The sequence below is a fragment of the Sorex fumeus genome, unplaced genomic scaffold, assembly GCF_029834395.1.
Source record: "Sorex fumeus unplaced genomic scaffold, SorFum_2.1 ptg000123l, whole genome shotgun sequence".
Classification (NCBI taxonomy): Eukaryota; Metazoa; Chordata; class Mammalia; order Eulipotyphla; family Soricidae; genus Sorex; species Sorex fumeus.
In genome coordinates, this window is record NW_026606180.1 from 4,378,743 (window position 1) to 4,395,821 (window position 17,079).

At 40.3% G+C, this 17,079-nt stretch overlaps 1 protein-coding gene across 2 annotated transcripts in view; it reads left to right on the forward strand.

Annotated features, from left to right (window-relative positions):
* The window catches only part of BTBD9 (BTB domain containing 9), a 428,648-nt gene that overhangs the window by 116,012 nt on the left and 295,557 nt on the right, over positions 1-17,079 (forward strand). The window lies entirely within an intron of this gene.

A 17,079-nucleotide genomic window follows, 5' to 3' on the forward strand; every position in this document is an offset into this window, starting at 1 on the left:
TGGGGACCTTAAATGCTTGCCGTGGGGTTTCTAAACTGTTGTTGCTCTTTGAGCCTTTTGTGTTACTATTTCTGTTACTTTTCTGTAACTGTTACTATTACTGAACATAGTTGGCTTCTATGTTACAATCCCATCCAATCTCCTCTGCTCCTGCTGGGATGTTAGTATTGTAGAGGTCGGGGATGTGTCCATGCTCCAGAAAATCTAGAATGTTTAACTGGGCGGCACAGTCCGCTGGAGACATGATGGCAGCTGTGTGGGGTGTGTGTGTGTGTGTGTGTGTGTGTGTGTGTGTGTGTGTGTACAGTTTCCTGGGCTGTAGGATGGGGAATGTGGCCTAACCATTTTCCCAAGATTGCCCCGGAGGTTTCACTAGAGACTGGGTAACTGAGAAATTTTTTTATCCAAATAATTTTATCTTTGTTCTTGTGAAAATGACATTCTCTTCCTAGGTATTGGGAAAGAAACTTTCAGGGGGGAAGTGGCCTGATAATTTCTGAAAACCAAAGGCTGAAAAAGACAAAAATTGTGGTCACATCCTTTAGCAGTTTCTCTCTGGGTTTGGGAAACTGCCTTAATAACTTTTACTGATTCTGTAATCCTTTCTCTCCCACCATCCCCACCTTAAATGAGCAAGTTGTCAAGTAGGAAAGCTGTCATTTGCATTTTTGTTTAATCAATTATCTCATTAGCACTTTCTAATACAAAGTGCTACCTGATTTATTGTGAAGTTTACCGGGTTCTATGTGTGTTTGTTTCTGCATACATTTGTTCACTATTTTTCTCTAATTTTGATGGCTTTTATTTATCAAGAATGGTTGTCGCTCTCGCCCTCCGCCCCTCTGGGAGAGCCCAGCAAGCTACTGAGAGTGTCTCGCCCGCATGACAAAGCTTGGCAAGCTACCCATGACACATTCATTTTGCCAAAAACAGTAACAAGAAGTCTCACAATGGAGACGTTACTGGTACCCGCTCGATCGAATTGATGAACAATGAGAGGACAGTGGCACATCTGAATGTGAAGGAATTTCAGAAATCAAGAGTTTTTTAGTTTCTTTTAAAATAATTTTTAAAATACTAGACTTTACGTTGCAGAAACATGGATGGATGTAGAGGATGCCATGCTAATGAAGTCAGAAAGAAAGGGATAGGTACAGAGTGATCTGTCCATATGTGGGACTTAAAGGTTCACAGCAAAGGAACAATTAAGAGTCAAAGGCAGCACAACAAGGACTGGAGAGCTTGAACAGTAGGGAAGGGGCTTGCTCTGCACGTATCCATCCAATTTGAGACCGCACATCCCACGTGGCCTCCCACGCACTGCCAGGAAGAATTCCCGAGTGCAGAGCCAGGAGTGACCCATGAGCATTCCTGAGTGTGACCCAAAAACTTTTAAAGAAAGGCAACATAACTGGAGAATTGATCCACCCAATTGAGCCGGTATTGAGGGGTGGTGTTAAGGTGAGGGGGGATTGATGACCTTGGCAGAGGGAGGTGACTACAGTGGTGGGTGTGGTTGGAATTGTGCGTGTAGAAAACTGTCCTTAACAGTCTTATAAGTCACAGAACCTTAATCAATAAAAAAAATTAAAAATTCTAGAATTTTTCATGAGGCAGATCTGTTTTTTCCCTTAGTTCTTGCTTTCAGTATATTAGCACTACTTGGCTTTACACTCTGCTTTTGACCTTTATACCTTGGTTTGTTCATTTTTAAAAATACTTACAGATTAATAAAACATTTACAGTTGTAAAGTAATAACACAGTTAAAACATTTTACTCAGTTTTATAACTGAATTCTAACCATAGATAAATATTTTGAAGTTTTGTTTCAAGGCCACAAACAACAAAAATCTTGGAAGAGATTAATACCACTACAAAATGTTTAGATATTAGAAATATAATAAGAAAATATTATGAATAATTATATACTGATAAGCGGCACAGCTTAGTTGAAATGGACAAAGTTGTTGAAAGATTAAAGCTACAAATGACAGTACAAAGTCGCCAAAATAGCCACAGCCCATTAAATAAAATTTATAGCTAAAAACCTTTTCACAAAGAAGTGCCAGACCCAGATTTCCTGGTGAAATCTACCACGTATTATGGAAGAAATGACATGAATTCTATGTAAACTCTTATGGAAAAATGGGAGAACTTATTTCTCAGTTCATAGGTGCTAATACTAAATGGACAAAAGTATTACAAAGTGTGACCTAACGAGCCATTAAAAGGGTAAAAGGGGCTGGAGCAATAGCACAGCGGCTAAGGCGTTTGCCTTGCACGCAGCCGACCCAGGTTCAGTTCCCAGCAGCATCCCATATGGTCCCCCGAGCACCGCCAGGAGGAATTCCTGAGTGCACGAGCCAGGAGTAACTCCTGCACATCACCGGGTGTGACCCAAAAGGGGTGGGGGGGGGAGGCCTTGGAGCGTATATCTCACGATGGTTCATTAAAATAAATTTTTTTTTAAAAGGATAACACATACATCACAATCCGGTAGGGTTTGTTCCAGGCTTGCATAGCTAGTTTGACATTCAAAACTTAGTCATAGATGTCACCATATTAACAAACTAAAATGGAAAACTCATGTCATCTTTTTCAATAAAGGGAGAAAACAGTTTTGCAAAGTTTGCCATCCTTTCCTACTAAATACTCTCAGTACACCATGAATAAAATAACGTCTCAAACTTTTGATAAAGGAGTAATATGAAAAGACTAAAGGTAACCTAACACTTAATGGCAAAGGGCTGAATGATTGCTGCGTCCAGCGGGAGGACAGATTGCCCTGTCCACGCATCACTTACATTTACCGTTGTAGTGGAGGTGGGCAGGGGAAACGCAGACAAGTAGGCTTTAGAAAATCAAATAATCTATAGCATTTGAAAGCGCTACAGACTGGGAATGGGCGAGAGGATGTGGGAGACAGAGGAGGAAGTGTGACTGAGAGACCCACGAAACCTCTTAGCATGATGGATGTGTTTACTGTCTGATTGCAGCCGTGCCCCGTGTCAAAAATCTTCGAATTATACACTTCAAATATATGCAGTTTGTTTCAGACTTTTCTCTATAAACTTTTAAAAAAAATCTCTTTTCTTTAAAATGAAAATGAATTATGAAGCTCAAGGAGAGTGTGTGTCCATCTTGAGTGTGAGTCCATCTTGCCCAAGTTACTTCTAACGAACACATAGAGTTATGTGACTATAAGATTTACTCAGCCCAGACGGCGAATAGAGAAGGAAGGTCCCAGTCAGGACTAGGATGGTGGTTTCCTAAGCACAAAATTTAAGTACTTTATAGTGAGGTGACAAAAAATTAAAGAATCCATCAATTATTAAGTTCCCAGCTTTTTATAAATACTCTGTGAAATACTAACAAATTTCAAGGACTGACTGTGTGTCTATATGGCATATAAAGAAATGTTTCTTTTTATTATAAATTCACTAGCTATTAGTTTAAAGTGTCCTATTGTTCTTATATTATGCCAGTAAATTCTTTTCCCTTTTCTCTTGCAAGAAGAAATAAACGTGCAACTGCAGTGTACATAATGATGTTCAGACTAATATTCCAACCAGAAAACAAATAGCAGTGTGTTGTCAGCTTCCTGGGTAGAGATGGCACAAGGGCAGGCTGGTTTTATCATTTCTTGGATCCAGCTGTTTGATGATTGCTATGATATGACCAAGTTAGAAAGGAAGAAAACACAGTACTTAAATACACAGAGAAATTCATGTAGAAATAAGATCTTTGCGCTTCCTCTACTGCATAAAATTTAGATGCACACCCTTGGAAGTCTAGTGTCGTAACAAGTCTTTCAACTTACGTGCTAAGTATAAGCAAACATATTATCTCTGAAAAGTAATTGTTTTAACATCGACTGTGGACTCTATTAAATAGGCTACTTCAATAGGATTTTCAGTTGTTAGGTCTATCATATGCCAAGTTTAAAAGATGACAAAACAAATGAGACAACACAATGCTCTAACCATGACATATGTAAATTCAGAAGAGACATGAATAGGAGACTGGAAATACATGAGCAGAAAATAGGAGTAAAACAGGTCAGTAGTCTTTAAAAATCTAAATCTAAAATCTAAAAATCTAAATATGTAAAACATTTGAAAATGAAATGCATTTGTTCAGTGTGAAATGGATTCTTCTCTGACTACAGTTAGTCTCTGGATTTATCTCTTCCAGATTATAGTTATAAGTGAATTTCTTGTGAAACTGTATTTTAATATGGATAGAGATTAATTAATAAGGATACTGTAATAACAAAAGCCCAGATATTAGTGATTTAGCTGTTAAAAGTCTGTTCCTTGGGGCTGGGAAGTTAGTGTGGGGATTACGGCGCCCTTTGAACCCCATGCTCTCCCACAGCACCCTGTCACTCAGGGGATCCCCTAGTTGGCCCTGTGGGCCCCTGGCACCTCCCTAGCACTGGACCATGGAGTATTGCTGGAAACAGCCCCTGGGTCCCCTGAACACCTCTTGGAACCCTCCCCCGCCCCCACCCCAAAAAGTCTGTTACTCATATGACTCCCATAGGCAGAGATTCTGTGCCGCAGTCTCATGGGAGCTGAGGATGCTCCACTGTCTTTCAGCTGTGTAGCTTTCAGCATCCAAGAAGGCAGTATTTTAAATAGGAGTCCTCTTCACAGACGGTCACCTCCCGCTCTGCGAGTGCTGTCTAAGGACACAGCGGTGACATTCTCAATCCGCCTAATCTTCATCCCCAAGTGGGAGAGAACCCTAAAGGACAACTGCCAGAGACCAGGAGGCGTGGTCCGCTTTCTCCCTGCGGCCCGATTGACTCTGACCAACCACCAGCCCCTCGCCAACCCGGGGCAGCGATGCCCAGCGCCCAGCCTTTGCAACTTCTCATCTTGATCGTGCATCCTGGACTGTCGAACAGGGGAAAGTGAGAGAGACCCAGTACTAGCACCATTTCGTATGAAAGCAACACTCTTGTCATAGTACACTGACCCAAACCTGCACCCGGATAAGACCCACGTAATGGTAGGGAAACAGAAGAATTGTTGTGGGGGAGAGGGAGTATGTACATATTTAGTGAAAATATCTTTACTATGTATGATCAGTTACTATATATGGTAGTCAAGCATGGTGATATTTTTCCATATATGAACTCCACTTTGCTTGGCAGCTTTTGAAATAACACCTTTTTTTTTTTTTTACTTTATAATTTTATTAAGTCATCGGTTTAGTTACAGACATTGTGTTCCAACACTAATCCCACCACCATTGCACTTTCCCACCAACAGTATTTCCAATTTTTCCAACCATCCCTTAAGTCTGCCCCCATAGCAGGCCCTCAATTTCTTTTGTATGGCTTGTTATAAATAATTTGCTAAAAGGATGATCAAAAAACAGTTCCTTAGACGAAAGTTAGTAAATATTGTTGAATCTCATCATGGAGCTGTTAAGCCCTTGTGTAAGAAATTACTAGTACTCAGCTGGTAAACAAACATGCTTATAGAATTATCATTTATGTCCCATTTAAATATTTTGTTATATTTGTTATTATGAGGGAAGAAAGATCATATATTCTTTAACATTACATATATAAATAATAAATTTCCAGTTTTCATTCCCCAAATTATCAAAATGATCTTCCTTATAACTAAAAGGTGTGATTTTGTGCATTTGTATAGAATTATGTGGTTACAGTGAAACTCAAAATATACTTTGAAAGCATCTAGAGTGATTTCAAGGTTCTTAGGTTAAGAATTTTCCCTCTAGATGAGCTCTCAATCCCAGTATTAGCTAAGTTATTATGTTGCCATTTCCTCCCATAACCCATAACCTAAAACATAGAGGAAAAAATTTATGTCACAATATAATTGTTTTGGCTTTTCCTTAGATAATTCCTGGGTCTTTGGGTGTGGCTCTTTTCTAGCCAAATGTGGAAGGACTTTAGGGCAGCAGTTACAGGAACTATCAGAGGCTCTTGCCTTGTTAGTCTGATAACCAGCACCAAAAGGGGAAAACAGGTTTTCCTCCTCAGGAAGCTGAATCTTCCAACATTTTCACTTGTAAATTCTCACAAAGGTGAACAGCTCATCATTAATTTTTAAATAGGAGAAGAAAAAATAGTAGAAAAGTATATTCAAAAGTTTTAGTTGAAAACCATCTTCCTTTACTTGCAAACAAGTATTTTACCTTATTTTTTGGGAATGGGGAGGTTTGGGCCAGTCCCTGTGGTGCTTTTGCCTGATTCTGTACTCAAGGGTCGCTCAGCCCCTGAGTGGTGCTAGTTTGGGGGTTGAACAGGGTCTGTCACATTTAAGGTTAATGGCCTTCCCTACTCTGCTGTCTTTCTAGCCCAGGTTAAGGGTTTCATCCTAAAATTCTGTCCTTTCCATACCTTATTCTCCTTTCTTATACTTGTGTATGTCTTGGGCCTTAAAGGATAACAAGGAGCACCATAATGGCTGGGTGTCTCTGTCTCTCTGTCTCTGTCTCTCTCTCCCCCTCTGCCCTGCCCCTCCACTTATTCCCCTTTGCCCTCATCTCCCCGCCCTTCCTCTAGTCTCCTCTGTTGTATTCTAGCTACTTACATGAAACTTTTGCTAGGTATCCTTTCGACATCTCAAATTTGACAAGAGCCAAATTAATCTTGATTTTTCACTCATTTGGTCAGTCTCTGTTCCAGTAAGTGACACTCTAATTACCTTCATCATTCTTTGGGGGTCCCCAAGCCTTTGACTTTTTCTGTTTGTTTGTTACCTAGTTATCTTGTTAAGTTCTATCCATTTTAACTCTAAAGCACATCTTGACTTCATATACAACAGGCATTCTGCATTGCTGCTACTGAAGTTTATGCCGGCTTTATTTCTTGCCCAGGCTATCATGATCTCTAAACTGGTTTCCATGGTTGCCCAATTAATTCTCCATTCACTCGGGAGATAAATTAAAGAAGATCAAATAAGTCTTTACTTAAAACCCTTTGGAAGATGGCATCTCACCTTCAGATGCCATGAAGACCTATAATAAATACCTGGTTATATAATCCGGTTTTCCTGTCTTTACCTAATCATCTTTATTTCCTGCCTAATTTTGCCTCCATCACTGAGCTGCAGCCACGATGACCCTTTTTGTTATCCTTCAATTGCAGACTTCTTTCCCACCACATAACATTTACTGTGCTCTTCTTTCTGCCCATATATTCTTTCATCTGGCATCTTACTATTTTGATTTGAGCTTAAATATCTTCTTGGACAGCCCTTACTGAGAGCCTCTCTTAATTATATTATTGTATTTATTTCCTGCAAAGTGATTATTAAATGCTAGAGAATTTATAATTATCTGTGACAAACTGCTTGAGTCAAGGGAAGGTCAATAAAGCAACTGATCTTTGAGAATACGTGTACATAGCATGTAACGGAAAGGAAACACTTATGTCATAAATATTGAATACAATTTTTATCCAGAATACGTAGAAAACTCAAAATGCAAGAGGAAAATAGAAAACCCACATTTTTAAAAAGGCCAAAGATTTAAAGTTACTTAGTGACTGAACGTTGTCAGTCACTAAGGAAATGCAGATTAAAAGCATGAGATAACAAAAACTATGATAAGATACTACTACATATCTAAACATCTATAGAATGACTGTAAGAGCAACCCAAGAAATTTACAATATCAGCTCTTTTTAAAATCTTTTACTTATTTATTGTTGAGTCACCATGAGATTGTACATTACAAAGCTGTTCGTGGTGGGATTTCATACACTGTTCTAACACCTATCCTTCCACCAGTGTAATTTCCCAGCACCAATGTTCCTAGTTTCCCTCTCACCCCGCACTCCTGCCTGCCTCTGTAGCAGACACCTCTCTTCTCTCTCTCTTTGTCTCTCTGTCTCTGTCTCTGTCTTTGTCTTTCTCTCTCTCTCTACATTATGATTTGCAATACAGATGCTGAAAGGTTATCATGTATATCCCGTTACCTACTTTCAGTATTCAGTTTTTGTCCAGAGTGACCATTTCCAACTATTGTTATCATATTGGACCTTCCTCTATCTTAACTACCCTCCACTCCCTACACACTTATGGTAATTTCCAGCCAGTATTCATGACTCCTGTTTTCCCTGGCCTTGGAAATTTGTCTCATCCTATTTCTTTTTAATATCCCACAAATGAGTGAAGTCATTCTATATCTCCTCTCTTTCTGATTCATTTCATTCAGCATGATACTCTCCATGTCCATCCTTTTATAGGCAGGTTTCATGTCTACATTTTTTGTAACAGCTGTATGGTATTCCATTGTGTAGATATACCATACTTTTTTATCCAATCATCTGTTCCAGACACAGTCATCAGATTGTTTCCAGGTTCTGGCTATGGCGAATACTGTTACAACGAACACAGAAGTGCAAATGGTGTTTCTGCTGTGTGTTTTGGCACTCCCAGGGAATAGTTCCAGAAGTGGTATTGCTGGGTCAAATGGGAGCTCAATTTCTAGTTTTTTGAGGAATATCCATATTGTTTTCCGGAAAGACTGGATCAGTCGGCATTCCCACCAGCAAGCAATGAGATGCCCTTTCTCCCCACATCCAGGATATTTGACTCCGTTCCATTGCTCTGCAGGTCTGTATTCCAGTACCATGCTGTTTAATCATGACCACTTTGTAGTACAGTTTAAAACTGGGGAAGATACCTCCCATCTTCTTTTATCCAAGTATTGCTTTAGCTATTCGTGGGAGTTTATTGTTCCATATAAATTTCAGGAGTGTTTTTTTTTTTTAAGTTCCACGGTATCCACATTGAATCTGTACAATGCTTTGTGGAGTATCGCCATTTTGAACATGTTAGTTCTCCCAATCCATGAGCAGGGGATGTGCTTCCATTTCCTCGTGTCTTCTTTTATTTCTTAAAGTAGCATTCTGTAGTTTTCTTTCTACAGGTTCTTTACTTCCTTAGTTAAGCTTATTCCAAGGTACTTGATTATCGGCAGCACAATTAATAAGTGGGATTGATTTTTATTTTTATTTACTTATTTATTTTAATTTTTATTAGTAAAACATCATGAAGTGCAGTTGTAGACTTACAAATTTTTGTGCTTGGGTTTCAGTTATACAATGATCAAGTACCCATCCATCCAGCAGTGCCCATTCTCCACCACCATTGATCCCAGTATCCCTCCAACCCCCACCCCATCCCATCCTGCCTCTGTGGCAGGGCATTCCCTTTTGTTATCTCTCTCCTTTTGGGTGCTGTGGTTTGCAAAAGAAGCATTGAGTGGCAATCATGTTCGGTCTATAGTCTACTTTCAGCATGCATCTCCCATCCTGGGATGATCCTCCCAACACCCTTGATTTGGTGCTCACTTCTCTATCTGAGCTGCCTTTTCCCCTAGCATGTGCAGCTGGCCTCCAAGCCATGAAGTAAACCTCCTGGTACATATCTCAGCGATTCTTGGGTGTTAGTCTCCTATTTTGTTACTTTATGTTCCCCAGATGAATGCAATTTTTCTATGTCTTTCCCTCTCCTTCTGACTCATTTCCCTTAGCATGATGCTTTCCATCTAGTATCACTTATATGTAAATTTCGTCATTGTATGGCATTTGTTTTGCATGCAGCCAACATGGCTGACCCGAGTTCTATTCCTCCGTCCCTCTCCGAGAGCCCGGCAAGCTACCGAGAGTATCTCGCCTGCACAGCAAAGTCTGGCAAGCTCCCCGTGATGTATTCGATATGCCAAACACAGTAACACATCTCACAGTGTTACTGCGCCCACTCGAGCAAAATTGATGAACAAAGGACAGTGACAGTGACATCATTTCTAACAGCTACATAGTACTCCATTATGTAGATGTACCAAAGTTTCTTTAACCAGTCATCTGTTCTCGGGCACTCAGGTTTGTTCCAGATTCTGGCTATTGTAAAGAGTGCTGCCATGAACAAACAAGTGCAGATGTCACTTCAACTATACTTTTTTGCCTTTCCGGGGTATATTCCCAGGAGTGGTATTGCTGCATCAAATGGGAGCTGAAAAATTTCTAATTTTTTGAGAATTGCCCATACTGATTTCCAAAAGGGCTGAACCAGTTGGCATTCCCACCAGCAGTGAAGGAGGGTCCCTTTCTCGCCACATCTGCGCCAGCACTGGTTGCTTTTGTTCTTTTGGATGTGGGCCAGTCTCTGTGGTGTGAGATGATATTTCATTGTGGTTTTGATCTGCATCTCCCCGATGATTTATGATGTAGAGCATTTTTTCATGTGCGTTTTTGCCATTTGGATTTCTTCTTTGAGAAAGTTTCTGTTCATTTCGTCGCCCCATTTTTTGATGGGGTTGGATGTTTTCTTCTCATGGAGTTCAACCAGTACTTTGTATATCTTTGATATCGATGCCTTGTCAGATGTGTGTTGGAAGAATATCCTTTCCCATTCTGTAGACTGTCTTTGTATTTTGGTCACTGTTTCTTTTGAGGTGCAGAAGCTTCTTAGTTTAAGATAGTTCCAGTTGTCTATCTCTGTTTTCACTTGCTTAGTCAGTGGCATGACATCTTTGAAGATATCGTTAGCTTCGATGTCATGGAGGGTTTTGCCAACTTTGTCTTCAATGTACCTTATGAATTCCGGTCTGATGTTGAGGTCTTTAATCCTGGGATTGATTTTTAAATATCACTTCTTCTCTTTCATTGTTTGCATATAGGAAAGCCATGGACATTTGGGTTTTGATTTTGTAACCTACCACTTTACCATACAAATTATTGTTTCTGGGAGTTTTTTATTGTTTTATTTTTAATAGGGCTGGAGTGATAGCACAGTGGGTAGGGCATTTGCTTTGCACACGGCTGACCGGGATTTGATTCCTCCATCCCTCTCAGAGAGCCTGGCAAGCTACCAAGAGTATCCTGCCCACACGGTAAAACCTGGTAAGCTACCCGTGACGTATTCAGTATGCCCAAAACAGTAACAACAAGTCTCACAATGGAGACATTACTGGTGCCTGCTCAAGCAAATCGATGAACAACAAGAGGAGAGTGCTACAGTGCTGTTTTTAATGAATTATCATGAGGTACAGTTGCAGACTTACAAACTTTTGTGATTATGTTCCAGTCATATAATGATCAAGTACAGTGGTAGGGCGTTCGCCTTACAAGCGGCCAACATGGCCAACCCGAGTTCGATTCCTCCGCCCCTCTTGGAGAGCCCGGCAAGCTACCGAGAGTATTTGATATGCCAGACACAGTAACAACAAAGTCTCCAATGGAGACGTTACTGGGCCCGCTCGAGAAAATCAACAATCAACGGGAGGGCCTTTACCTTTACCTTTACCTTTATCTTTACCCATCCTTCCACCAGTGCCCATTCTCCACCACTAATGTTCCCAGTATCCCTTATGCCACCTCTGGGAACTTTTTGATAGTATTGTACCAGGTCATCTACAAATACTGAGTTTGACTTCTTTTCCTGCCTGGATGTCCTTAATATCTTTCTCTTCTAAATGTTATGGCAAGTATTTCCAGTACTATTTTGAAAGAAGTGGTGAGAATGAGTAATTTCTTGTCCTCAATCTTAGAGGGAAGACTTTTAGTTTTTCCCATTGATAATAATGCTTGCTATGGGCTTGTGGGAGATGGCTTTGACTATACTGAGGAAAGTTCTTTGAACTCCCATTTTGTTGAGAGTTTTTATCAAGAACGGGTACTTGTCAAATGCTTTCTCTGCATCTATTGATATGCTCATATGGTTTATATATTTCCTTTTATTAATATGATGTATTATGCTTATTGACTTGTGAATGTTCAACCATCCTTGGATCCCTGGAATGAATCATACTTGGTCATGGTTTATAGTCTTTTTGATGAGTCATTGGATTCTATTTGCTAGTATTTTGCAGAGGATCTTTGTGTCTGTGTTCATCAGGGATATTGGATATTGGTCTGTAGTGGGTTTTGTGGGGGGGGGGGGGGTGTCTGTCTGCTTTTGGTATTATAGTGATGTTTGCCTCATAGAAATTGTTTGGGAGTGTTTCTATTTCTTTAGTTTCTTGGAAAAGCTTGAAAGGATGACAGTAGATTCTCTTTAAAGATTTGGAAGAATTCACTAGTGAATCAACCTCAACCTGGACTTTTGTTTTTAGGGAAAATTTTTATTACCTTTTCAATGTCTTTGATAGTGATAGGTCTTTTTCAGGTATCCCAAGTCTTCTTGGTTCAGCCTTGGGAGGTTATAGGAATTCAGGAATTTATCCATTTCTTCTAGGTTCTCGTTTTGTAGCATACAGACTCTCAAAGTAATCTCTGTTAATCTTTTGAATTTTCATGGTTGTGTTGTGATGTTCCTCCCCTTACATTTCTGATTCAGTTCTTTGTGGTTCTCTTTCTTTGTGAGTCTTACTGTGGTTTTAAAACCTTGTTTCTTTTTTCAGAGAACTAGCCCTTGGTTTCCTTGACCTATTGGATTTTTTTTTTATTCCAGCTCATTGATTTCTGCTCTAATTTTTATTATTTCCTTCCTCCTGCCTGGTTTAGGCTCCTTTTGTTGGTCATTTTATAAAATCTTAAGCTGTGAAGGTAAATTATTTATGTGGACCCTTTCTTCCTTCCTGATACAGAGCTATAAACTTTCCTTTTAACACTGCTTTAGCTCTATCCCACAAGTTCTTGTAGATCATGTCCTCATTTTTGGTTGTTTCCAGGAATCTTTTGATTTCTTTTTTGATGTTCTTTCTAACCCACTGGTTGTTTAGTAGTGAGCTGTTTCATTTCCAGGTGTTTGATTTAATTATCCATTTTCATGTGTGATTAACTTCTATTTTCAGCATATTATACTCTGAAAAGGTAGTTGATATACAATTTCTGCCTTCTTGACTTTATGGAGGCATGTTTTGTGGCCCAGCATACAGTCTTTCTTGGAGAATGTTCCATGCACGCTGGAGAAGAATGTGTATTTGGCTTTTGGGGGATGAAAAACCCAGTAAATATCTACTAATCCTCTCTCTTCCTTTTCTTACTTCAAAGTCAGTATTTCCTTGCTGAGATTTAGCCTCGATTTATCAGGAGGTGACAAGGAGGTGTTCAGTTTTCCAATTCCTATTACATTGCTACACTCTCCTCCTTGAAGCCTATTGGCAGTTGTCTTAAGTGTTTTGCTGGCCCCTCATTGGGTGCATATATGTTTAGGAGTGTAATTTCTTCCTTGATTATTAAGAAATGCACTTCGCTTTCCCTTCTTACCTTTTTCAGCCTGAAATCTGTGTTGTCAGATACTAGTCTGGCTACCCTGGCCTTTTTGAAGGATTTGTTTGTTTGAAGAATTATTTTCCAACCTTTGGACTTTTAGTCTTGTTTACTCTGACTGTTCAAATGTGTTTTTTGTAGGCAGCAGAATGTTGGATTCAGTTTTTTAATCCATTTTGCCACTCTGTGTCTCTCAATTGGTGCATTTAGACCATTGACCTTGAGAGAGATTGTCAGAGGGTTTTGTGTCATCTTTTTGTAGAAGTTTGTTGTTTTGGGGGGGGGTTGTCCATGAGCTATTTTGAGGTCTTTTTCCATCTTCTGTTGATGCCTGGATGCTTTCTGCAGCTCTTCTTCAAGCTCCTGATTCTGTCTTTGGCTGTTGTCATTTTCCTGTTGAGGGCACCTGTTGTGTTTTGCATTTCATCTACTGAATTCTTTTTTAATGACACTTTTGTTTGTAGTTTTCTTATTTCTACTCTTGTTTCTTCCTTTTATTGTATTTCTTATTTTATTGGCAGTCCATTCCGCTTTTTCTTTCTTCTTATATTTTATTGGATGTCTGTTTCACTTTTTTGAGCTCATTAAACATTCTCAGTATTTCATTTCTGAATTCTTTATCTGAGAGGTTATGCATGTGGGTATTTCTTCTTAAGACTTCAAGGCTCTTATCTTCATCCCCTACTCTTGGTGGGGCTCTGCTCTGTTTTCCCATGATGTCTGTGCTAGTCTGGAAGTGGGTCTTTCTGGTATGCTATCACACTATGAGTGTCCCCCTCTCACTGCCAGGGAGGACTCTGCGGTGGTGGTGGGGGAGTGGGGAGGGCTCTGTGGTCTGTGGATGGTGGTCTCTTCTTTCCTCTCCAAGGATATTATCTTCCTCATTGGTACTTCTGGGTGACTTGGGTGGGGCTTCTAACGCTGATTCAGGGGATGCATTCTTTGGCCTAAATTTCCTGTTACTTTTAGATTGGGGTTGTACTGATTCTTGTGTTCACTGTTATTTTTGTGAGTTTGGAGGTTGCATTGACTGGAATAGGCTAATGGACTTTTGACCTCATGTGGTTGGGTAGCCAAGCTGCTCTTGCGAAAGTACGGTATAGGAAGTCAAGGTGTGGGTCCAGTGCACGATGGAAGGGGAGATTAACTGGCGGCCATTCACATGCCACCATTCAGGAAGCCACACCCTCTACTGCAGGTCGGCCAGAAGGGGAAAGAGCCCCTGTACTGGCACTGATCTTAGAGTCACAGTTCGAGTCTCATTGCTGGATCTACACTTCTAAAGACACAGAAGTTTTCCCCTCTCACCTAGGCACTTTTCGTGGAACCTGGGGCTCGACAATACTAGTTCTTAGCCAGGATGGAAAACGTGTGTGGTGAATCCCGCCAAACTGTCCTATATTCCTTTCCATGGTCACAGAAATGAGACGAACACAAGGACCATCCATGCTTTAGCGTCTCTCCTGAGCAGCCATCAGTGGTTTCACATGCAGGCCATTTTTCTGTTATTGAAAATGTTTTTCTTTTTTTTTAAATTGATTTATTTTGAATACCCACCCCTCCACCAGTGACCATTTCCCACCACCGCAGATCCCAGTATCCCTCCCACACCCCACCCCACCCCCCAACCCACCCTGTCTCTGTGGCAGGGCATTCCCTTTTGTTCTCTCTCTCCTATTGGGTGTTGTGGTTTGTAGAAGAGTTAAGCCTGTTTTTCAGGGAGAAACGTTGGATGATTTACTTTCCATTGATCACTTTGCATATAGGGAGATGTCGCACGGCCACTTAAGCTTAAGCCGCCACGCGGTTTGGAGGAAAGTCCTGGTTCCCACATACTTGAGCTATGCTTGTAGAGGCTCACCTGGTCACTGGGGTTCCATCTAGAGGAGACGGGATGCGGCACCTACCCCATCTGGGACTTCCCGGTGAGCCCGGCTCTTTTGGGGACCTGGTGCATTCTCCGGGAGCTGTGGACCCCCCCCCCCCCCCCCCCCCCCCGCAGGGCCTTTCTTCTCTGCGGCTGTTGAAAATGTTTTTCTGTTATTGAAAATCTTAAACAGTAGAGTCCAGGCCCACCGCTCTGGACTCTATTGTTTAAGTTTGACAGAGACATTAAAGACATTAAAGTAAACTCATCAACATTCAGTGGGTACAAAAAGAACAGAAACTGGATGTTTCACATAGCCAATCAGCAGGCACCCTTAACGTGTAAAATTCTTATAGGTTCCTATTCCTTTTTGTCCATGTTGCCCTCTGCCTTTAAAAGACCCCAAGCAATTTTACTATATGCTTTCCTGGGCACACAGTTTGCAGTCCACATCTAGTCCTCATGTGTTCTATTCTTTCCTGGTTGCATGGTTGGAAAGCATCATATTCTAAGACTTAAATTGTTTTACACAGAGGAATATCGAACCTCGGGGTTCTTTGTTGTTGTTGTTATGGAGATGATTTCCCACATATCTGGAATTCTTACACACTGACACAAAGGAATGTAAATTAGTACAGCCGGTTTGGAAAACATTTCCATAGTTACTTCTACAATTAAATAGCCCTAACTATAATCTGTCCATTTCACACAGAATCCTCAATAAGAATGTGTATAGCAACATTATTAATGATTTCTAAAAACTGAATATAACCCATATTGCCCCTTTAGTTGATAAATGAGCACATAAATTGTGGTATATACATAAAATGTGGTATATCCATGGGATACTACTCAGCAGTGAAAAAGCAAATTGCTGATCACATAGAAACATGCTTGTATCTCACATATACTGTATAAGTCAAAGAATTTAGATTCAAATGAAAACATGCTATGTGAGTTGGTCAATATGTTATTTTGTAACATGCTATGTGAGTTGGTCAATATGTCTATACATAAAATGTGGTATATCCATGGGATACTACTCAGCAGTGAAAAAGCAAATTGCTGATCACATAGAAACATGCTTGTATCTCACATATACTATATAAGTCAAAGAATTTAGATTCAAATGAAAACATGCTATGTGAGTTGGTCAATATGTTATTTTGTAATCAGCAAAACGATGGCGATGGAAAATAGGTTGCCAGGTTTAGAGATCGGAGAAGGAGTTCATGGTGAAGAGATGGCGTGATTGTGGGTGATGGAACTGTTTTATGGTTATTGTGGTGACTTAAAAGAAAATTAGAACAGCACACCAACAGGAGTTAGCTTAACTGTCTGTAATTTTCCTGTAATTTAAAAATCAACTCAGTCATGAAATAGATAATACGCGTGAGCAGAGGGTAAGCCTTGATTTTATCTGTTTCTTCATGTTGATTGTTGTACTGCCAGGCCAGCAAATTCAGTTTTTATCTTCTTTCCAGAAAAAAAGATCTGTGGTTACAGGTTTCCTCAGGCTGCCTACATGACAGTGACATTCTTTAAGCTGATAATACTGTATTGATTCTTTTCATTTTTATTACCTTTTCTTAAATGAAGAGGCTTTATTTTCTTATCATGAACTTGCATTATTATTTCTAGTATTTAATTTTATAGTAATGATGCTATTTTAAAAGCTGTTTCTGGAAAGTTGTTCTCTAAACATTTTCTTAAAAAATACAGTAATTCTCAGGTCATGCGGCTCAAGTGGCGGAACAGATGATTTTCATGTTCAGGACCCTGGGGCGAGTCCCAGAACTGAACTCCCTCGCCACCACCTCTTCAGCACAGCAAGGCCTGATCCTGATAGTCCTTGAGCTCTGGGCCACACACACACACACACACACACACACACACACACACACACACACTGCTCGAGAGATGGCAGAGTGGGAAGGTGCTTGCCTTGCATGCGGTCTCCTGAGCCCTGTCAGGAGTGATCCCTTAGCACCTCCAATTGTGGCCCCC